The following is a 21188-nucleotide window of genomic DNA, read 5'->3' as shown; positions in this document are numbered from 1 at the left end:
AGAAATTTCAGGCAAAGATAATTCACCACCAGTAATTACAAACTAAAACAAATATTGGTTTTTGTTATTTAGGCAGAACAAAGGTGATCCAATATGTAATTTCAGAGATATTGGAAAAAAAGGAATAGTGACAAACAGAATAAAACTGGGAAAATATAAACGGATATTGCAATATTTTAAAATAATAATAAAGCCTTATGGTGTTTTAAAATATACAAGGGATTTAAATACATGCCAACACTCCTGTAAAATTCAGGATGAAGAGATATAAAATTAAAAATGTTTTAAGTTTTACAAAGCTAAAATATAAAAGGACCAATTGACCTGAAACTTTTCCACATTAAGCAATACATTGTTGCAATCTCAAGAACAACTATCGAAATAATCTTAAAAGAATATATAATCTTCAAGCTAAAATAGAATAAAATAGCAATAACAAAAAAAAATCCCAAAAAAGGCAAGAAAGAGGGAAAATGAAAACATACCATAGTGGGGAAAATGAAATATAAAGTATAAAGTAAGTCGATAATATAGTAAATTTAAAAATAACTATAATAATAATTACACTATGCACAAGTAGACTCAATGAGTTAAACAGAAAGGATTGCTAGAATTGATTAATCAAATAGCCTAACTACATGTTATTTTTGAAGAGAATTGTCTGATAAATGTGAATACAGAAATGATGAAAAGTTAGAGAATAAAAATCATACACCATACAAACCAATTTTTAAAAAGCTGGGTTACCAAAGTCATAGAATGTGGAATTTAATGCAGAATTAATTGCTAGGGATACAGGGAAATGTCTCCTAATAATAAAAAGTTCAATTCACCAGGAAGATATACTTCTAAATTTATATAAAACTAATAACACAGCACCAAAATTTATAAAGCAGGAACTGATACAAAGAGAAACAGTCAAATCCATAATCATAGCAGGAGGTGTTGACACACATCTCTTGGTAACTGATAAAACAACAGCCCCCAAAACATACAGTAAGACGATGGAATATTTGAACAACACAATCAGCCAACTCTACCTAACGGACACGTAAAGAAAACTGCACTCAGCAGCAGCAAAATACATTTTACCATTGTTTTCCTAGAACTTGGTGCTTCTAAATATTTGCCCAAAGCTGGTCATTTACTGGATCATTAAGGAAGTCTCAACACATTTCAAATGATTTAAACCATCCATACAGAGCTTGTTCTTTCAACAAAATAAATGCAGGATGACAATAAAGCTGGACTTAGAGGAAACATTTAAAACTTAAACCCACATATCAGAAAAAAAATGCAAGCCTGAAATTCAATGAGGCAGCCATCTACTTTGTGCCAGATATCTCCTATTTTTCTGCCAGATATAATTGCTGTCTTTAATACCAAACTTTTTGCTTAAGGAGACTGAAGTTTGTGGTCTGTATCAACAGAACTCCCAAACTCTCTCCTTATACATAGGTTTTGCCTCAGCTAAGAATGAAGGAATGGAAGAGAGTAAAAATTGAGGATATTTGTTCTGCCTGAATCCTTCCTCATCTTAATCTAGTTTTTCTTTTGTTGTTGTTGTTTTGTTTTTTTGTTTTGAGGCCGAGTCTCGCTCTGTAGCCCAGCCCGGATCTCGGCTCACTGCAAGCTCTGCCTTCCGGGTTTGCGCCATTCTCCTGCCTCAGCCTCCCGAGTAGCTGGGACTGGGACTATGGGCACCCGACACCATGTCTGGCTAAATTTTTTTGTATTTTTGGTAGAGACTGGGTTTCACCGTGTTAGCAAGGATGGTCTCGATCTCCTGACCTCGTGATCCACCTGCCTCGGCTTCCCAAAGTGCTGGGATTACAGGCACGAGCCACCGCGCCCGGCCTAGTTTGTCTTTCATTATTTATTTATTTATTTATTTATTTATTTATTTATTTATTTAGAGGCAGGGTCTTACTCTTGTCAGCCAGGCTGGAATGCCCTGCTGCAATCACAGCTCACTGCAGCCTCCACCTCCCAGGCTCAGGTGATCCTCTTGCCTCAGCCTCCCAAGTAGCAAGTAGCTGGGAATACAGATATGCACCTAATTTTTAAAGTATTTTTAGTAGAGAGAGGGTTTCGCCATGTTGCCCAGGCTGGTCTCAAACTCCTGAGCTCAAGCAATCTGCCTGCCTTGGCCTCTCAATTGAAGGTTACAGTTAAAGTTAATTAGATGAATTAAACCCAATTGGTTTTCTTAAATTCTATGTGCGATTAATAAAGGGGATACTTAGCTTTACCATACTGACTGATGAAAATAATATTATATTTCTTCAAGGGTATTTATAAAATTCTTGCATCTGATTTGATTCATCAAAGCATATTATTTAGTACTTAGATATTAAATCTCTAGCCAAGATGATTTGAAAAGTACAGAATAAGTAACATCTGCTATCTATCCTCAGGAGTATTTTATTTTAATTGAGGGGAAAATATGAGCATTATAAAACAATTGCAAAAGTTTGAAGATGGCAGATTTGGCTCTTGTTAAGTTTCAATACATAGGGCCTTAAATGAGAAAATGACAACAAAGCTGAGGAAAATTGATTTGCAGTGGCATCAGTGAGGATACTTTGTTACACTGTAATTATTCTGAAACTAGACTCATTACCACTGCAGATACATTGAAGATGTTATTGATGATTTTTTTTTTTTTTAATTGTCAGTTGACAGTGAACCTTTCGTGGACTACCAAACTCAATTCTCTACATAGAAATGTTTGTAATAAATGTTCATAAGCAACACAAAAATATTATTCTAAGCTATTAGAAAATCAAGAACACTTTCAACACTGCCTATTTTTTAATTTGTGAAATGTAATGTGCAAAAAATACTATGAAAAGTATAATTCAGTTTAAAAAACATGACCCATTGACCACCATCTAAGTTAAGAAATATAATTCTGACAGCCCTGAAGCTCAATCATTATTACCTGCACAAAACTATCTATTATAAATGCATTTATATAGATATAAATATTATATAGATATATTATATTATATATATTTTATATTTTTATTTATAATAACTATTATACTATATAATAATCTATTATAAATTTATATAGATATAAATTTAAAAGGTAAGGATTTACTTGCCTTTCTGTATATTTTAACAAGGTATCAAAGCATATTGAAAAACTATTGTTTAGATTTTCCTGATTATCATAGAAATTTTGGTCTCCTTTGATTATCGTAGAAATTTTGGTCTTTTAGGTCATCCCTGACCTAAAAGAGAAATGCATCAGTAGTTCATCAAGTATGATGTTTTCTGTAGGATTTTTGGAAATACACTTTTTTTTTAGATTAAGAAATTTTTCTTACAGTTCAAAGCCACTGAATTTTTTTGTCATGATTAGATGTCAAAATTTATCGAACACTTTTTATGCATTATTGACATCATGTTTCTCATTTATTATGTTAGTGTGGCTAATTTCCTGATTAATTTTCAAAAATTAATTTGGTAATACATTTCTGTAATAAACTCAATGTAGTAGGGATGTATTATCCTTTATATGTGATAGGAATTGGTTTAGTACCAATTTGTTTAGAATTTTTATATCTATGTTCATAAGTCAATTGGCTTATTTGGCAAAAAGTTTTTCTTTCTTATAATTCATTTTATGTATTGGAATCGAGGTTAGCTAGTCTCATAAAATGGATTGGGAAGTGTTTCCTCTTTGATTCTATGCAAGTGTTTGCATAATACTAGAATTATTTCTTTTTTTTTTTTTTTTTTTTTGAGACGGAGTCTCACTCTGTCACCCAGGCTGGAGTGCTGTGGCCGGATCTCAGCTCACTGCAAGCTCCGCCTCCCGGGTTCACGCGATTCTCCTGCCTCAGCCTACCGGGTAGCTGGGACTACCGGCGCCGCCACCTCGCCCGGCTAGTTTTTTGTAGTTTTTAGTAGAGACGAGGTTTCACCGTGTTAGCCAGGATGGTCTCGATCTCCTGACCTCGTGATCCGCCCGTCTCGGCCTCCCAAAGTGCTGGGATTACAGGCTTGAGCCACCGCGCCCGGCCAGAATTATTTCTTAAAAGTTTAAAAGAATTCAGGCCCCATATGGGCCTGAAAAAATTTCCATATGAGGTTTTTAAATTATGAATTTAATTTTTAATAGATATATGACTACTCAGATTTTGTATTTCCTGTGTGTCAGCTTTGGTAAATTGTATTTTCTAGAAATTTCTGTGTGACATTTGAATTTTAAGGTTTGTCTAACAAACTCTGAAAATATGTATCACTAATACTTGTAAAATTGAATGCACAAATATATTCTTCATGGTATTATTTAAAATAATTTTAGGCCGGACATGGTGGTGCATGCCTGTAACCCCAAAACCTTGGGAGGCTGATATGAGCAGATTGCTTGAGCTCATGAGTTTGAGATCAGCCTGGGCAACATGGGGAAACCACAAAAACCACAAAAATTATCTGGCATGGTGGCCTACACCTGTAGTCCCAGCTACTCAGGAGGCTGAGGTGAGAGGATGATGTGAGCCCGGAAGGCAGAGGTTGCAATGAGCTGAGATCACACCACAGCTCTCCAGCCTCAGCAAGAGACAGACCTTGTCTCAAATAATAATAGTAATAAGTTTTCAATGGCATATGAGCTGTAGAAGAGTGATTAAATAAGTTATAATATGTCCAGATAATAAAATGCTATGTACTTATTTTAAAAATCATCTTACACCAGCTGGGCATGGTGATTCATGCCTGTAATCCCAGCACTTTGGGAGGCCGAGGAGGGTGGATCACCTGAGGTTGAGAGTTCAAGACCAGCTTGACCAATATGGAGAAACCCCATATGTGCTAAAAATACAAAATTAGGCAGGCATGGTGGTGTACACCTGTAATCCCAGCTACTTGGGAGGCTGAGGCAGGAGAATCACTTGAACCTGGGAGGCAGAGGTTGTGGTGAGCCAAGATCGCACCATTGCATTCCAGTCTGGGCAACAAGAATGAAACTCCATCTCAAAAAAATAAATAAATAAATACATAATCTTACAGAGGACTATTTGACAATATGGAAAATATTTATAATATATGCTAAAGCCACTTTATAAAACTGTATATCTAATGTATATTATCATATATTATTGTATAAATGATTGTATAGATTATCTCAGGTGTGAATATGCATGTACGCACATGCTTGTGTGAGACAGAATGAATATGAGATCATTTTTTAAAAAACTTCCTGCATTAAAAACAACAAAGTAATCACAGAAGGTATTTTGGGATGGTGAGATTGTAGGTGATTTTCATTTTACTATTTATTATTTTCCTTATTAAATATATCTCCTTCAAATTAAAGCATCGTATTTCCTCTTTCCATTAGATAGATTCTGAGAATTACCTGCATGCCATCAGACAAAACTAATTTACCTTAAGTTCTTTTTTTTTTTTTTTTTTTTTTTATTTATTTATTTATTTTTTTTTTTTTATTATACTTTAAGTTCTAGGGTACATGTGCATGACGTTTATATCATGTATAACTCCCCAATGCAATCCCTCCCTCCTCCCCCCTCCCCATGATAGGCCCCAGTGTGTGATGTTCCCCTTCCCGAGTCCAAGTGATCTCATTGTTCAGTTCCCACCTATGAGTGAGAACATGCGGTGTTTGGTTTTCTCTTCTTGTGATAGTTTGCTAAGAATGATGGATTCCAGCTGCATCCATGTCCCTACAAAGGACGCAAACTCATCCTTTTTATGGCTGCATAGTATTCCATGGTGTATATGTGCCACATTTTCTTAATCCAGTCTGTCACAGATGGACATTGGGTTGATTCCAAGTCTTTGCTATTGTGAATAGTGCCGCAATAAACATACGTGTGCATGTGTCTTTGTAGTAGAGTAATTTATAATCCTTTGGGTATATACCCAGTAGTGGGATGGCTGGGTCATATGGTACATCTAGTTCTAGATCCTTGAGGAATCGCCATACTGTTTTCCATAATGGTTGAACTAGTTTACAATCCCACCAACAGTGTAAAAGTGTTCCTATTCTCCACATCCTCTCCAACACCTGTTGTTTCCTGACTTCTTAATGATTGCCATTCTAACTGGTGTGAGATGGTATCTCATTGTGGTTTTGATTTGCATTTCTCTGATGGCGAGTGATGATGAGCATTTTTTCATGTGTCTGTTGGCTGTATGGATGTCTTCTTTTGAGAAATGTCTGTTCATATCCTTTGCCCACTTTGTGATGGGGTTGTTTGTTTTTTTCTTGTATATTTGTTTGAGTTCTTTGTAGATTCTGGATATTAGCCCTTTGTCAGATGAGTAGGTTGCAAAAATTTTCTCCCATTCTGTAGGTTGCCTGTTCACTCTGATGGTAGTTTCTTTTGCTGTACAAAAGCTCTTTAGTTTAATTAGATCCCATGTGTCAATTTTTGCTTTTGCTGCCGTTGCTTTTGGTGTTTTAGACATGAAGTCCTTGCCCATGCCTATGTCCTGAATGGTACTACCTAGATTTTCTTCTAGGGTTTTTATGGTATTAGGTCTAACATTTAAGTCTCTGATCCATCTTGAATTAATTTTCGTATAAGGGGTAAGGAAAGGATCCAGTTTCAGCTTTCTACTTATGGCTAGCCAATTTTCCCAGCACCATTTATTAAATAGGGAATCCTTTCCCCATTTCTTGTTTTTGTCAGGTTTGTCAAAGATCAGATGGCTGTAGATGTGTGGTATTATTTCTGAGGACTCTGTTCTGTTCCATTGGTCTATATCTCTGTTGTGGTACCAGTACCATGCTGTTTTGGTTACTGTAGCCTTGTAGTATAGTTTGAAGTCAGGTAGCGTGACGCCTCCAGCTTTGTCCTTTTGACTTAGGATTGTCTTGGCAATGCGGGCTCTTTTTTGGTTCCATATGAACTTTAAAGCCGTTTTTTCCAATTCGGTATTGATGGAACGTACCTCAAAATAATAAGAGCTATTTATGACAAACCCACAGCTAATATCATACTGAATGGGCAAAAACTGGAAAAATTCCCTTTGAAAACTGGCACAAGACAGGGATGCCCTCTCTCACCACTCCTATTCAACATCGTGTTGGAAGTTCTGGCTAGGGCAATCAGGCAAGAGAAAGAAATCAAGGGTATCCAGTTAGGAAAAGAAGAAGTCAAATTGTCCCTGTTTGCAGATGACATGATTGTATATTTAGAAAACCCCATTGTCTCAGCCCAAAATCTCCTTAAGCTGATAAGCAACTTCAGCAAAGTCTCAGGATACAAAATTAATGTGCAAAAATCACAAGCATTCTTATACACCAGTAACAGACAAGCAGAGAGCCAAATCAGGAATGAACTTCCATTCACAATTGCTTCAAAGAGAATAAAATACCTAGGAATCCAGCTTACAAGGGATGTAAAGGACCTCTTCAAGGAGAACTACAAACCATTGCTCAGTGAAATCAAAGAGGACACAAACAAATGGAAGAACATACCATGCTCATGGATAGGAAGAATCAATATCGTGAAAATGGCCATACTGCCCAAGGTGATTTATAGATTCAATGCCATCCCCATCAAGCTACCAATGAGTTTCTTCACCTTAAGTTCTGAATGTGAATCTTTGTGGACTTAATCCTATTGACACTATAGAGTATATTTGTGAAAGAAGCTGCTGGTTAGCAGGAAGGATTCAGACACTGTTAATATTTTTTAAATACAGTATGACAATATGAATTGAAAACCCTTGGGCAGCTAGAGGGAAATGATTTTGGCTAACAAGAAAAACTCATTACCTGATCAGAGGGTAAAGATAGCAACCTTAAATTCTGACCGAGGTAGGGATGGAAGGTAAATGAGTGAAACAAATTGGTTGGAAAACATTCTGAAGTTGGAGAAACTATGGCAAACTGGACAGGTGTTCAGCTCAAGCTAATTCTTACTATGAGGGAAGGCAAGCCTAGTATTGCCGTATCTTCTGTTTTCCAAATAGAGTATCTGAACTTTTTGAGATCTCCTAATTTTTAAATGTTAGATTTATTTTTGTTAAAAGGTTGTTATGGCCAAACAAAGCACATCTGCAGACACACCCAGCCTATAGGCTGGCAGTTCATAATCCCTTGTTCTTAAATATTACAATACAAAGATAAACAATCAGTGCCTTTTGAAACCCCAGCCTTAGCTATCAGCTTGAGCCCCAGGAGAGGCTTTTAACAAAAGCAGTAAGCCATTCCAAAATACCAGTTTTTCTCAAAAGTTATATCTAAAATTAAGAAAGAAATCTCAGTTACAAGAGAAAATATATAAACATGGCCTCATAGACAATAAATTCCCGAATATCCCTCCTCTGCATATGCATTTATTTTTCATCTAAAGAGGTCTAATCTGAATTCTTAATTTTGGATTCAGAACACAAACACTGAAGCAAAAGAAAAGCCGATGAACGTAGAAAGCAGTGTGCTAACTTCCGTAGAATTTTCTTTATTTCTGACCTCTGATCAACAAAGTAGCTAAAGAGCCATGAAAAGTCACTGTCATTCTTTTGGGCTTCAGTTTCCTCACTTGTAAAATTAAGAGGTTGGGTGGCTATTTCTTATCTTTAAAATTTAATGAGTCAGTGAGACTACCTACACAGTGAGAAAAGAGCCACATAACATTTGCAATCCATTTATAGGAAGTAGTCATGTATACTTTGGAACTTCAAGTAAGGGCTTACTCTGAAATTAATCAAGTTTTACAGAATTAAAAATATAACCCAGAGCTACGTATATTTACTGTTGTTCAGCTGATAGATTAATAGATTAATTGCTCAGTAACAGCAAAGTTTTAAAAAGCACTTTTTAAATTGTTTCACCCTCCTATGAGCTAGGCTGCACTATTGGTCTATCTTTACTCTCTGCCTAATAAAGAAGATAGAAAGAAATCCAAATTACTCTATAGTCTTTTGTGCAAACAGCATGTCTCAGGGAGGTGCTTACTCTTTGAGATGGGACTAGTGCAGAGGTAGTTTAGAACCCAGTTTTCTTCTCTTCAATTCATGACAGATGCAAAGAACCAGACACCTGGGCCTCCTCAAGTTTTAAATTATTTGAATCCAAAGCTACAGATATAAATGCTCTCATTAGAGTTCTTCCCTATGCAAAGATTTCCCCACTATCTACTTAATCAATTTACCCTTGATTAAGTGTGATTATCCTTACAACCTGGACCCTCTCTGCTCTTCTCATGAGTTTTCCAGGCATATTTTCCTCTTGCCCACTGTATCTAATGTGTCTCCCCAAACAGTATTAATTGCTGTGTTTCCTAGGCCATCAAGTGTAACCAATGTTCTTCTTGTCTTTGTGCCCTTGCCCATGCTATGGTTCTTGCTTATATGACTTTCTTGTCCATCCCTGCCCTTCAAAATCTATGCATACCTCAGTTCAAACACCACTTGCCTCGTGAAGATCTCTCTAATCTCGTGTTTCTACTGTCAGCTCTGTAATATTTCCTTCTTATGGTTTCTTTAACATTTTATTTCCCTTAAGAAACGTGTGCCTAATGCTTCAGATGCTTATGTACTTCTCTATAACTTGGTAGAGAGAAACATACAAGAAAGTCCAACATACTTCTCAGTATATGTATGTTGACTTTTCAAGATCCACAAATATGATTGCTTTAAGGGGGTAATCTGGCTCATAGGGCTTATGAGACTTATTGGAAAATCTTAACTAAATTCCTGGTTTGGGGCAAAAATCCCAGATCTGTTTAATTTGAGAAGGTGAAGCAGGTCAATGCTTCAAAAAGAGCCAAAGAATATCATGAAACACCTTGGCTGGTGTCAATATGCTCAAGTTCTTGTGGTGACAAAAAATATACAAAGCAATCCATAGAGAAAAACAATAGGCGTTGCTTGCAGCCAGCCAATACATTCTTACTCGCGAAAGATATGCTCCATCTGATATAAGGCTGCCCTGTAACCTACGTCCATCAAGGTTAAAGAATGAACTAGATTTTCTTTTATTTTGTAGTTTTAGGCCACACCTGGAGCAAATATAAGAATATTCCAAGACAAATAAAAAGTGTTTAATAAAATAATTAAAAACGTGCCACTCTTTTATAACTCTGATTCTTAAAAATAGCAAAAATTTGGGCCATGTATCCCCTATTCTAACTTTTAAAGACTTTTAACTCCATACATTGCTCCAATCCAAATAATTATGCATTGTAAAAGAATAGTTCTATCATCTCATGGTTTAAATACAGCCTTCTCTGATGCTTGTAAAGACATTTTCTGGTGACTATCGCACATGATAAAGACATGTCAATAAACAAAGCAGGTAGTCTGAAGCATGTAACCTTATATATTGTTGAGCAACTTGACACATTTTTCCATTACACTTAATAATAGTTTATGTGGTGAGATTAAGTTTTATATGTTATTAAATGTTACCATTTAAATTTTTTTCTAGGGACTTACGAATCAATTGGACCTTTCATAATATCACAGTTTTACCACAAACATGGGGAACATTTCAAAATAGGAATAGCACATGCGTGATTCAGAGGCATTTGCCCTCTAGAAACTGTAAAAAAGTTATTCAGATCCAAATAATTCTCTACAACCAATATTATAGTGAAAAATCACAATTTGGCATTGGAATGTTTTGCTTTTACCAAATAATTAACAGTAATTGTTTTTACCTTACTTTTATATTTATTGGTTAAAGATCAATCCTAAAATATTTATGATAGTAACATAATAAATATGCAGATGTCTGATATACCTAATTCAGAGATTTATCATCTCATAAGAGTTTAGATGCCCTGAACTTTTTAGAAGCTTTAGAACTTTCTAAAGCTCATAATATATTGAAAATGAAGATGTGGGATTAAAAAATTATCAAGCCTGGTAAGGTCCAGGCAGCAGTGAGCTGTGATCATGCCACTGCACACTGCACTCCAGCCTGGGCAACAGCGTGAGACTCTGTTTAAGAAAAAAAAAAGGCCAGGTGCGGTGGCTCACGCCTGTAATCCTAGCACTTTAGGAGGCCAGGGCAGGTGGATCACGAGGTCAGGAGATCCAGAACATCCTGGCTAACACTGTGAAACGCCGTCTCTACTAAAAATACAAAAAATTAGCCAGGAGTGGTGGCAGGTGCCTGTAGTCCCAGCTACTGGGGAGGCTGAGGCAGGAGAATGGCATGAACACAGGTGGTGGAGCTTGCAGTGAGCCGAGATGGTGCCACTGCACTCCAGCCTGGGTGACAGAGCAAGACTCCATCTGAAAAAACAAACAAACAAACAAAAACAAACGTGGTGCTTCACAATTGTAATCCTAGTACTTTGGGAGGCCAAGGCAGGAGGATTGCTTGAGCTAAAGGAGTTTGAGACCAGCCTGGGCAACATAGCAAGACTTTGTCTCTATTTAAAAGCTAAATAAATAAATAAATAAAATTTTTAAAAAGAAGAAAAGTATCAAGATTTCTTTTGATTTTCTGAAAGAACGTAGTACAGATTACTAGAAAGTTTTGTTTTTTTTCTTTAAGAGCTCATTTTTCTAGCTATCTTCATGTATTTTTATTGTACTACTATTGTTGCTTTATTCTTAGTTGTTTCCACTGAGTGTTATGTCTTTTCTCTACAAATACTTGTGTTGTGTGAGATAACCTAGTTGACTTTTAAATAATAACAAAGCACCACTCCAAGTCCTGTCTCACTTATTTCCTGAGAAATATATACTCAAATTTCTAGTGCCTATTTCTGATGCCACAATCCTCATGATGCCCTGACACTTGTCTGACCTAATTGGCTATTAACTCTTGTTAGCCTTTACATTCCATACAGTGCCTGCTTTCCGACCCACCCCTTCTATGTCTTCATTAGATAGATCAGTCTATTAGTGCATGATCTTGAGTCTGGTGACATCATCAACTCTAACACCCTAGTACCACTATCTCAAATATCGCTCAAATACAAATCTTTTGAGACTGCCTGGAAAGAAGTAATCTGAGGTTAGGTGAAGGAGAAGAAACTTTTTTTTTTTTAAAGGTGAAAAATCTGGCCATATTCTGGGTGGCCAATGGAATATGGTAGCTCCACTTATTGTACTAAGCTCTTCTGCTCTCAAGAGTCATAGCATCAACTGTGTCACTCCTAGTAATGAGAGGGGAAGTCTTGAGTGAAGCATGGGTCAATGAAAATGAATAGCACTGAGCCCAGTCAGCAGACCTTCATTCTAGTCCTCCCTCTGCCACTAACTAAGTGACATGAACATGTCCACAATCTCTTGGAACTTCAATTTTCCCCATCACTAAATTGAGAGAATTAAGACTGAGATGATTAGATTAGATTGACTTCTCCTGAGAGCTTAGAGCACTACTTCCTCCAAAAATCAATAGATTCTGCAAATTACAGGCATTCTGAAAATAGACGTGCATAGGCATTCTACAAGAAGAACTCAAACAGGCCGGGCACGGTGACTCATGCCAGTAATCCCAGCACTTTAGGAGGCCAAGGTGGGTGGGTCACCTGAGGTCAGGAGTTTGAGACCAGCCTGGCCAACATGGTGAAACCCCATCTCAACTAAAAATACAAAAATTAGCCAGGCGTGGTGGCACATGCCTGTAATCCCAGCTACTGGGGAGGATAAGACACGAGAATCTCTTGAATGCGGGAGGCGGAGGTTGCAGTGAGCCGAGATCGCGCCACTGCATTCCAGCCTTGAAAATGGAGTGAGACTCTGTCTCAAAAAAAAAAAAAAAAGAACTCAAATAAATATATTTTTCAAAAGCTGAACTAATCAAAGTCAAGCAGATCTCATTGCCACAGGACTACCCAGTGACTGGATTATGTGACTATTTTAGAAGAGGCTCTATGCCATTTCCTCAAGTCCAATAATGGCCAACATTTCCCCCATTTTAAACCAGGATGCTTATTATATTTGATCTGTTCACTGAAAATTGTAGAGTTGCTTTGCTCCTCTTGAAAAACTGTTTTTATATCAATGATATGGTCTTACAATTATGAATTTCTCAAATATTGTAATATGTAGACTTGACCAAAACTTATTTTTCCATAGAATTGTTTTTAATACCTTCTCATGAAACTAGGGCCCAAATAAGCAGATTTAATCTGGTTCTATATCCCATTATGAAAATATCATACTTTCATTCCTCAAATAAAGAGAAAACTAAGCTGATGAAATCAAGGACTATAGGAGTAGAGAAACACTTCCAGAAAGGTGGTATAGGAATCTCCAAAAATCAGGTGCTCCTGAAAAGCAATAAGAACAATGGCAAAAAATCATCAAAATTAACTTTTTTCAGAACGCTGGCAATAAACCAAAGGCTTACAACAACCCATAGAACATTAATTCAAGAAAATCACCTGAATCTCAAGTGAGTTATGTGGGGTTTTAACTTGTCCTATGTCAATGCACTTCTCTAGAGCTCTGCAGTAGCCTTAAAAATCAGTAGACTCATAATGATAGTGGCTGTGAACCAGGTAGTCTAGCAACTGCTAGAGAGGGAAGGACGTATGTGACGTTTTCCCAACTGCGGCACCCTCAGAAAATTGTCACTCCTTGACATATATGGAAACTGCCTGGAAAATCCCTACTTAAAGGGCTGTTCTTTATTTTACTTGAATTAAAGCTCACTCAGCAAGAACCTCTGCCCTTAGGATGTTTGTCAAAAACAATCAGGGACAGTACGGTAACATCACAGCTGTCTAAGAGAGTAATACCAGCTGGGCTAAACAAGAAGTTTACTAAAATAATTTAAAAGAAAATCTGGTAAATGAGGTTTCCATAGAAGGCCACAGAGATGTGTAGTGCTGTGAACCTACTGGGAAAGACTCCATAAAGCTCTATCTCTTACCTCTGGTTGACATAGAGGCTCTATGGAAAAAGAGTTAAAAACTGTTTGAGTGTTCATAAAATGCCTTGACATCTGTCCAGTCATGAGCTGACCACTATGCTACTTAGCAGAGACTTCAGTGGCTGAGTACAATAGATAACAGACTTGACTTGCATTACTCCACAGAAGTTGCTAGACAAAGAAACAGCAGCAGCAGCAGCAACAGCAAAACAAAGAGCAGCAACAACAAACCCTAGGAGAAAGGGTCTGAAGTCCAGAGTTTCCACATTATATTATATTACATGTCCAGTTTTCAACAACAAAACAAAAATAATAAATGACTTGCCAAGAAACAAGAAAGTATGGTCCATGGAAAAAAAAAGCAATCAATAAAAACTGTCCATGAGGAAGCCCAGATGACTAACTTATCAGACAAAGACTTTTAATGGGGGCTACTATCATATATTTAAATAACTAAAGGAAACTATATCAAATAAATTACAGTATGAGAATGCTTGGTCACCAAATAGAGACTAGCAATAAAGAGATATAAATTATAAAGCAAACAAACTAGAAATTCTGAAATTGAAATAAAAATCCACTAGAAGGGCTCAACAGCAGATTTTTAACAATCATAAGAAAAAATAACTTGATGATAGGTCAATTTAGATTATGCAGTCTGAGGAACAGAATAAAAATAGAATAAAGAAAAATTAACAGTTACTTAGAGAGTATATGAATATACACATGCAGAGTATCCCTAATCCAAAAATCTGAAAATCCAAACTCCAGAATGTTACAGGATCTAAAACATTTTGAGCATTGACATGACATTCAAAGGAAATGCTGATTGCAGCATTTCAGATCTTAGATTTAGGATTTTTATGGGTCCTCAACTGGTATGTATAACACAAACATTCCAAAATCTGGTTAGGAATATGGCTCATGTCTATAATCCTAGCACTTTGGGAAGCTGAGGCAGACGGATCACTTGAGCCAGGGGTTCAAGACCAGCCTGGGCAACATGGTGAAATATTGTCACTACAAAATGTAGAAAAACCGGCCAGGTGTGGTGGGTATAAACTTGTGGTCGCCGTGGGAGAATCACTTGGCCCCAGGAGGTTGAGGCTGCAGTGAGCCAAGATTGTGCCACTGCAGTCCAGCTTGGGTGACATATATATATATATATAGAGAGAGAGAGAGAGAGAGAGTGCACAATGGTTCATGCCAGTAATCCCAGCCCCACTTTGGGAGGCCAGGGAGGGAGGATTGCTTAAGCCCAGGAGTTCAAGACCAGCCTGGGCAATATAGGGAGATCCTGTTTCTACAAAAATAAAAAGAATAGCCAAGTGTGGTGGTGCACATCTGTAGTCCCAGCTACTCAGGAGGCTGAGGTGGGAGGATTGCTTGAGCCCTGGAGGCAGAGGTTTCAGTGAGCTGTGATTGCCCCCCTGCACTCCAGTCTGGGTGACAGAGTGAGATCCTGTCACACTGTCTCAAAGAAATTTTTAAAAAGAGAAAAAAAAATTCCAAAATCAAAAATGTCAAAAATGCGAAACACTTCTGGTTCCAATAATTTCAGATAAGAGATACTCAGCCTGCACACACATATGAGTTTAAAGACCCTCATAGCTTATGAATATAACATTTATTATGTTAATAATAAATTAAACTGGATTAAGCAGCACTTTCACATCACCATTTATTTATTATACCAGGTTTTTGTAATTATGAACTATTTAGACTTATTTATATCAACACATTTTTATAAGTACCATGTTTTTCTCCCCCCTATTTCCTGTTTTCTATTGGAAATTAATACTTTTTTATTTTTGCCAGTGATTTTTTTAATCTTCAACTTTTATGTTATTTCAAGTTCAGAGTGCATGTGCAGGATGTGCAGGTTTGTTACACAGGTAAATATGTGCCATGGTGGTTTGCTGCATAGGTCATCCCATCACCTATAGGTATTAAGCCCAGCATCTGTTAGCTATTCTTCCTGATGCTCTCCCTTCCCCTACCCTACTTCGGACAACCCCAGTGTTGTTCCCCTGCATGTGTCCATATGTTCTCATCATTCAGCTCCCACTTATAAGTGAGAACATGTGGTGTTTGGTTTTCTGTGTTTGCGTTGGTTTGCTGAGGATAATGGCCTCCACCTTCATCCATGTCCCTGCGAAGAATATGATCTTGTTCCTTTTTATGTTTGCCAGTAATTCTTAAAGGTTGACACCATGTTTACCAATTTTTCTTCTAATCTTTGCTTTTTTAATACTTGAAAATCCTTTGGGAATCAATTATTTTTCTACTAAAATATAACCCAGAACAATTTCTTCAGTAAAGATCTATGCGTGGTGATCACTCATACATGGTAGTTTCTCTGGGCACAAGAGTTACTCTCAGCCTTTTGGAAGTATGTAGTTTTAATTGATGAAAATTCTATTGTCTAACTTTACTATTTTTATGCAATCTATGTGCTTTTTCTTGTTGGTTTTTAGATTTTCTTTCTTTGTGATATTCTACATTTTTACAATGTGAATATCAAAATAAATAGTGTTTGTTATGCTTTCCAATTTGAGAATTAAAACTTTCCATTAATTCTGGAAAGTTTTCAATCACTGTATCTTTCACTATTGCCTTTCTTCTATTTTCTCCTGCGGAGATTGTATTATATACAGCTTATAATGTATATGTATGTTTGTGTATGTATACATATACACATATATATTAAAAGCTGTATCTATAAATGTAAGTACATGTATGTATTTTTATGTATGCATACACACACACATACACACACACACTCATACACACACACACACACATCATATGCCACCTAACCTGAAATCTGAATTTTCCATCTCTATATTTTTTATTGCTTTCTGGCTTTCTATTTTTCATTTGTCTAATTCTATTTTCAGAATTTTTTAATGAGATATTTAAAACATTGATTAAGTTTTTAATTTCAGTAATTGTATTTTTACTTGGAGAAGTTCTTGATAATCTTTTAAATATCTCTTTGTCTTTTTCCTTACTTTAGAATTATTTCAGTATATTTCCTTTTCCTTTAATATCTTTAAATATCTTTTTTTTTTTTTTTGAGATGGAGTCTCACTCTGTCGCCTAGGCTGGGGTGCAGTGATGCAATCTTGGCTCACTACAACCTCTGTCTCCCAGATTCAAACGATTATCCTGCCTTAGCCTCCCAAGTAGCTGGGATTACAGGCACGTGCCACCATGACCGGCTAATTTTTTGTATTTTTAGTAGAGATGAGGTCTCACTGTGTTAGCCAGGAAGGTCTCGATCTCCTGACCTTGTGATCTGCCCACCTCGACCTCCCAAAGTGTTGGGATTACAGACGTAAGCCACCATGCCCGGCCTCTATCTTTAAATATCTTAAGCATACTTTTAATATGATCTCTGTCTGATTGTCTTCTTTTTTTCCATTCTCATCATGCTAATTCTAGTGTTTTTAGCATTTACTGACTCTGTTGTTTTGCTATAACTTTTCATGTAGCTTGTAATTTGATTGAGAGCTCATCTTCAGCAGGAAGGATATTTAAATCTTTGGGAGTTCTAAATGCCCCAGTTCTTACATTTACATATGAGAGGACCCTGTGAATTTTAATGAAGCTGGCCAATTGTTATTATAACATGGGGTTTCTAACAATACAAATAGTTTACATGTGAACTCAATAACCAAACTACAGAGCTGAGAGTTTGATTCCCTATGTATAACTTTATATTTTTCATTCAAAGTCTAGTTCCAATAGCAAATTTCATGGCTTGTTCCACAGTTGGAGAGCACAGGTATTTTGTTTCCCTTTTTATACCTGAGGCAGCCCTTGCAGGTGACAAGCTCTATACAGTGTCACCATCTCAATCTCCCTGCCTTAAGGAGACCCAGGGCCAAATCACCTATTGTTACAGACATTGAGACCTCAGGAAGAACTAGGACCCAAACTCAAGGGGGGCAGTCTTAATGTTTTATAACAGCATTAGCTTTCATCTGTAACTATGGCTATTATTTGTTTATTTGGGACATTTGTGTTGTTTTGTTGGTTTGGTTGGTTTGTTTTTTTGTTTGTTTGCTTGTGTGTTTGTAGCTTGTTTACTTGTGTTTTTAAAAATCTAAAATGTAACTAGAGGGTACTGGCTAAATTTATTCTAGATGTTTTATGTCTTGATTTTGTAAGCATTGAACCAACAGTCTGGAGGACCTGTCTGATATTGTTTGGCTCAGTGTCCCCACCCAAATCTCATGTCAAATTTTAATCGTCGTGTGTCAGAAGAGGGGCATGGTAGGAGGTAATTGGATCATGGGTGCAGATAATCCCCCTTGTTGTTCTCATGATAGTGAGTTCTCACGAGATCTGATGGTTTAAAAATGTGTGTCTTTCACTGCTCTCTCTCTCTCCTAAGAAAGTGCTTGCTTCTCCTTCTCCTTCTGCCATGACTGTAAGTTTCCTGAGGCCTCCCCAGACATGGGGAACTGTGAGTCAATTAAACCTCTTTTCTTTACAATTACCTAGTCTCAGGTAGTTCTTTATAGCAGTGTGAAAACAGAATAATAGACTGTCTTTCATGTCTTCTCCATGTATATTTCTTCAAATTTCAGCATTCCTTTTGCTCCAACATCACATTTTATACTCAAACTTATTTATAGATGAGGAAAGAAGCCTAGAAAAAGAAGACCCAAAGTTTAACAGTACTATGAAGCTGACTCAGAAAACATAACCCTCTGATTCATTGAACTTTTTCTTCTAGTTATCAACTTTTAGAATAAGTAAATATTACCAAAGTATGAAAAATGCAGAATTCAGAGTCCTAGCCACAGAGATTCTGATTCAGTAGATCTGAAATAGAGTCCCAGAATATGAGAATTAAACAAGTACCTCGGTAGGTTCAAATATTTGGAATTTGATTTGTTTTGTTTAGTGACTTCAGACCATAATCTGAGAGATTAGAGACAAACACACCCCAGCACAAGTTTTTTCACACTTGAATTTATACTTTTTAATTAAAAGCAGAGTAAAGAAAAAAATCTATTTAATCAAAGTTTTGCTTATCTTGCTTATAAAAAGTTTATAAAGTTCCCTATTTAATTGTTCAGAATATCTTTTCCTAAAGGTGCTCATTTATAAAAATTTATTTGAGCTAAGTCTTATTTTTAAATGATGCAGTAAGAAATATGGACTACCCCTGACATTATTTGGAAGCTTTCTGCCAAGATGATCTTGTCTCAAGAGAAATTAGACAATTCCATAAAATTACCTAGGCATAATTTATAGAAAGCTGAGTCAAGAAACAGGTGTTGTTGAAATGATAAACTTGTCATCTTCCTCACTCATATGTTTCTAGAATATGAGCCTGTAAACTCTAAATCAGATACTGGGCTCATAAAGATTTATGTCATGTATTTCCTTTTCCTGAGAAAGAGGTAGATGATCTACGAATATCTAGCCAGCTGTTCTACAAACCACATGCATTTACTGAAATTATCAGTGGAGATGCCAATGCTTCAGTGGCTTCAATGCATACATGTCCCAGCACCTGGTTGATGAAAGCCACTCTTATTTGCATCTCTGTGCTAGGAACATGGCTACAATGCTAACTAGCATTCCATTTCCAGATGGCTCCCATTACCACCCAATTATTTTTAACCCTGATTTTATTTCAAGCAATTTACCATTGTCAAGGGTCATCTCCCAGTACAACATTGCTGAGATCAAATATTTTTGGTTCTAGGTCTACAGTTACAAGAGTTCAGGAATGGCCTTTCTTAGAGTGATTGATAGACCATTTAGCAAAATTCATGGATAGACTATAAATCCAATATTAAAGTTTTAATAAAAGTATACATAACTTCTATAACAGTTATTCATAGTTACAATAGTTATTTTTGGTTTTTTTTAGTTTCTAACTGTCCTGATAAACAAGTTGGAAAAAACAAATAAATCTATTAATTCATTTGCTCATTCATTTACTAATTCTTCTGATATTTATTGAAGGCTTATTTTGTGTCTCAATAAGATGAAAAACGGAATGGACTCTTTCACTCAGATAACTTGCACCCTAGTAGAAGAGAAGAAAATTAAAGCTTATTGCCAAAATATTGTAAAAATATAAGCAGAAAGGCAGTGCATGTTAGGTGACAGGGCAATGCATATTAGGAGAAAGTTCTAGGGATTTGCATATCCCTTACACGATTAGGCTATGTTTTCGACTCTTAATATTGATTGGAGATATATGGATTTAAAGAAAGAAAAAAAGTCTAAATTTGAAATTGGATATAATATACTATTTTGATGGATTCTTTTCTTGTCTAAGTTTTAGTTCATTATAAAATACAGCACACTTATATAATTAACATGCCCTGCATTCTATAGGATGTTGTTTACCAGTTTTGCCCATTTTGGGCACCTCTTGTAGGATCTAATGGTAAAACTAGCACATTTTCCTATATTGTGTTTATACAATACACACACTCGGTGCTTGAAGGTTTTTTTAACACAAAATTTTTGAAGGCCTCAAAAGAATTCAGTGAAAAATCACTACAGCCAAAGTCTAGAATGAAAGCTTATGTATATTTAAATATGTAGGAAGATGAAGGGATGTGAGTGTGTATTTATTTTTTCATAAAACTTTTGGGCCACTATTAATACTTTCAGATTTGGGGATTCTTTTCTCTATATCCCACACTATTATATTTTCTAGACTATTTTACTTAGGAGTCCTGCATTAAGGGACTTCCAAAATACCTTTGCTTTTGTACTCGCTTAAAGTACATTCTACTTTCTGCATCTTTATTGGTTATTTTCATTTTTTTAAGAAGGAGTCTTGCTCTGTTGCCAGGCTGGAGTTCCTTGGCATGATCTTGGCTCACTGCAACCTCTACCTCCCAGGTTCAAGCAATTCTCTGGCCTCAGCCTCTCTAGTAGCTGGGACTACAGGAGAGCACCACCACAGCCAGCTAATTTTTGTATTTTTAGTAGTGATGGGGTTTTACCATGTTGCCCAGGATGGTCTCGATCTCTTGACCTGGTGATCTGCCCTCCTTGGTCTCCCAAAGTGCTGGGATTACAGGGGTGAGCCACTGCACCCAGTCTATCAGTTGTTTTCTATAGAAGATGGGTACTGTTTTCCCTGAATAGAATCTATAAAGTACCACTGTGTTTTTTACTCTATTTCTGAATGTGACAGCTGTGTGAACCTTGGCCTCCATCCTCCTCCTCTCACCTGAGCACTCACTCTCAGGCCTGTGCTCCCTCTGACCACATAAGCCCGCAGTATGGTGAAGTGGGATAAGAACATTTTAAAATGGCTTTTAACCTGGAAGTGTAATTTCCTGGATTCCCCAGATGTATGATTACAATGCTACCTATG

The 21188-nt window shown here is 36.5% G+C and overlaps 1 protein-coding gene across 3 annotated transcripts in view; it reads right to left on the bottom strand.

Annotated features, from left to right (window-relative positions):
• The window catches only part of CUNH8orf34 (chromosome unknown C8orf34 homolog), a 488639-nt gene that overhangs the window by 12937 nt on the left and 454514 nt on the right, over positions 1-21188 (bottom strand). The window lies entirely within an intron of this gene.

The sequence above is a fragment of the Trachypithecus francoisi genome, unplaced genomic scaffold, assembly GCF_009764315.1.
Source record: "Trachypithecus francoisi isolate TF-2019V2 unplaced genomic scaffold, Tfra_2.0 Lachesis_group7, whole genome shotgun sequence".
NCBI classification, from domain to species: Eukaryota; Metazoa; Chordata; class Mammalia; order Primates; family Cercopithecidae; genus Trachypithecus; species Trachypithecus francoisi.
This window is presented reverse-complemented; position numbering and strand designations above follow the sequence as displayed.